Genomic DNA, 3368 nt, shown 5'->3' on the forward strand with positions numbered 1-3368 from the left:
CAAAATTTCTGTAAACAGCAGAGTTCCTTGCTAACAATTGTTCTTCAAGATCTGATCATAGGGGGCCGGCACAGTGGCACAGCAGTTAAGTTCACACATTCTGCTTTGGTGGCCCGGGGTTCGTTGGTTGGGATCCCAGGTGCGGACATGGCACTGCTTGGCACACCATGCTGTGGTAGGCGGCCCACATATAAAGTAGAGGAAGATGGGCACGGATGTTAGCTCAGGGCCAGCCTTCCTCAGCAAAAAGAGGAGGATTGGCAGCAGATGTTAGCTCAGGGCTAATCTTCCTCAAGAAAAAAAAAAGCTAAATAGCATTATATGGTAATTGTTCTTAACTGGGGGTGATTTTGCACCCCACGATTCATTTGGCAATGTCTGGTGGCATTTTTTGTCGTCATAACTGGAGGGGTGCTGCCGGCATCTAGTGGGTAGAGACACCCCTCACAACAAAGAATTATCCAGCTCAAAATGTCGATAGTGCTGAGATTGAGAAGCCCTAATAAAAAGCAATCACATGCTATTGGGTAATGCTAACTCTGAATGTTATGGAAGTTGAAAGAAGAGACCCAACACTTATCAACTGGAGTAATCAGGGAAGAACTAGCTGGAGTCTTTGAAGGAGTAGGATTTAGGAGGGGAGGGGCCTGGAGGGGACATTCCAAGGAGGGAATATAGCACAGGCAAGAGTACTGAGGTGGAGCGAGCTGGGAGGTTTCCAGGACAGTGAGCTGGCCATCCTAGAGGGAGCACTCTCTCCTCTCCACAGTCTGCGGGTTGGGTCAGGGCACTGGTGGTATCTCCATGTGACAGACAAGGAAAGCAAAGCACCGAAAGCCTGAGAGAGGGGCCTGCGGTGGTCCCTGAGTTGGGGCTAGGAGCCAGTTCTCCTGTTTCCCTGGGCCCTGGGCTTTCCCCACGGTTGTCCACCTCCCCTGAGCCAGGGCCCCATCTCGTCCTGATTTATCTGCCACCAGGAGCCAAATGCAACCTTCAGGGGCATCACTCACACAAAAGCTTCCTTCTGCCCTGAATCCAGCTGGCCTACTCTGGAACATCACTGTCTCTCGATGTGAAAGGACACCCTATAGAAACCTGAATACACACACACACACACACACACACACACACACACACACTTCTCTAGCAAGAAATAGAGAGGCTGGTAGAAAACGGAACCACTTTCTAAAGAGTACAAACACACAATTAATATGGAACATCAGTCAACATACTAGCTCGGGGAAGAGAAGCTGGCTGGTCAATAGAAACAGAACAGCTTCTGGCTGGCTGTAGCACGGTGGAGGGAGGAGAAGGCTGGGACAGGTGAGTCTTCAGTGTTGCCAGAGCAGGTAGAATGGGGAGAAAAATCTCACCTGGCTGAGGGAAAACAAGAACCAGGAGACACCTGCTCAGACACTCTGAGGAGACGTAGGGCAAGGGTGTCATGAGGGCGAAGCTGATGGGAATCTGAGGAGGGAGGAGCCAAGGACCAGGGACAATCACACACCCCCAGCCCCTGAGTCTATTCTGACTGGCTGATGTCTCTCCTCTCCAGTCTACATTTGGGGAAGAAGGGATCCAGAGGCAAAGCATCCTGGAGCAGGGTCAGAAAAGGGGGCAAAGCAGAATGAAGGGCAGGAAAAAGAAAGAGTGAGGAGGTGTTTTAGGCCAGAGGAGATGATGCAGGACGTGGGACTTGGGGAAAGCACCAAGTGGATTGCCAGGGGCTGCCCACCGGCTCCTCAGAGGCAAGGAGTCACCCACCTGTGCCCCAGACATGAAGGAGGTGGGTGAGGTCAGATGAAAAGGAGCAGCCCACCGAGATTAGAGATTGGAGGTCCTGCAGGAGGTGGGTCTCACTCCTACCCCCGCCAGCCACCCATGTCCAAGCGATGGGGTCAAGGGGAGGCAGGGGGACCCAGGTGCCAGCCCTGTGACACTTCTCCCTCACCCCTCCTTGTCCCAGCCCTGGCCTCCAGGGCTTAAATAGCATGACAGCTTTGCCAGGTGTCATCCAGCTATTGCATGCTTTTGCATCTCCAGTGAGGATAAGATTGGGGTCACACAGGGTTGGTGCAGGGGTGAGGGTGGAGTAGGGTGGTGGGTAGAGGTTGCTCATTCAGGAAACATCTATACAAAGACCACAGTAACTCCTTGTGCCCATGCCCACAGCATCCTATGCACTGGACGCCCACTGAGACACTCTTCCCCTCACCCCCAGGAGCACAAGTGGCACCAAGGGCTTGTCTTTGAGGACAGTCTGCCTACCCCTCCCTTGCTTTTATTTCCAACCATTTCCCAGCCTGGCCTCATAAGAAATATGTAAGCAATGTGCAAACTGCACTTTTCTCTTGCCTGGGAGGCCCTGACATTATCAAAGCCACAACAAACCCTGGCCTTCACCCCAACCCACTCCTGCCCTTGCCCGGAGCTTAAAAGCAGAGGGACACAGGGCTCTGGTGCTGCCAGTGTGGGCCCAGGCCCCAGGGCAGGCCCCGACCCCAGTCACTGCATTGCTCAGCCTGGGGAGTGGCTACTGTGGGTGCGTTTCAGTTCCCAGGGTGCCATGAAGGCAGGAAAAGGAAGATGTTCCCATCCAGGTTGGGAGGGCACTTGGGCTCCATGTCCAGAAAGAGGCCCCATCCTCCTCCCTGCCTACCTCAGCCCCCGCCTCCTCCTGCCTCCTGCCCCAGTGGGCAAGCAGGACAGAGGGCAGGGGGCAGAGAAGTGAACAGGGGCCTTCTCCTTGGGGTGAAGGCCTGGATGTCATGGGGGGAGCAGTCACAGGAGCGGTAGTCCCAGGCCCACCTCACTCCCCCAAGCCACCCTCCCCCCCAGGCATTGCCTCCCACTCGCCTAATCAGCAGAAGGGCACATCTGGGAGCATCCCCTCCCCACCCTGCTCCCAGGCCTTGAGTCCCTGTTGGTTCCCACATGCTGTGTCTCCCTCCTGCCCTGCCCACTCAGTCCCCTGTGACATTCTAAGGGGATGCTTGGAGAGGAATTAACTGTTCTCCTGTTTCTACCCTCTCCCCCAAAGAACTCCAGCTCAGGGGCTGGCCCCGTGGCCGAGTGGTTAAGTTCGCGCGCTCTGCTGCAGGCAGCCCAGTGTTTCGTTGGTTCGAATCCTGGGTGCGGACATGGCACTGCTCATTAGACCACGCTGAGGCAGCGTCCCACATGCCACAACTAGAAGGACCCACAACAAAGAATATACAGCTGTGTACTGGGGGGCTTTGGGGAGAAAAAGTAAAAAATAAAATCTTAAAAAAAAAAAGAACTCCAGCTCAGACCCCAACTCAGTCCTCTGGGTGGGTGTGAGGGCTGCCCAGTGTTTCCTGCTGGAGACTTGGGCCTCTTGGCAGATC

The sequence above is a fragment of the Equus asinus genome, chromosome 1 (genome assembly GCF_041296235.1).
Source record: "Equus asinus isolate D_3611 breed Donkey chromosome 1, EquAss-T2T_v2, whole genome shotgun sequence".
Taxonomy (NCBI): Eukaryota; Metazoa; Chordata; class Mammalia; order Perissodactyla; family Equidae; genus Equus; species Equus asinus.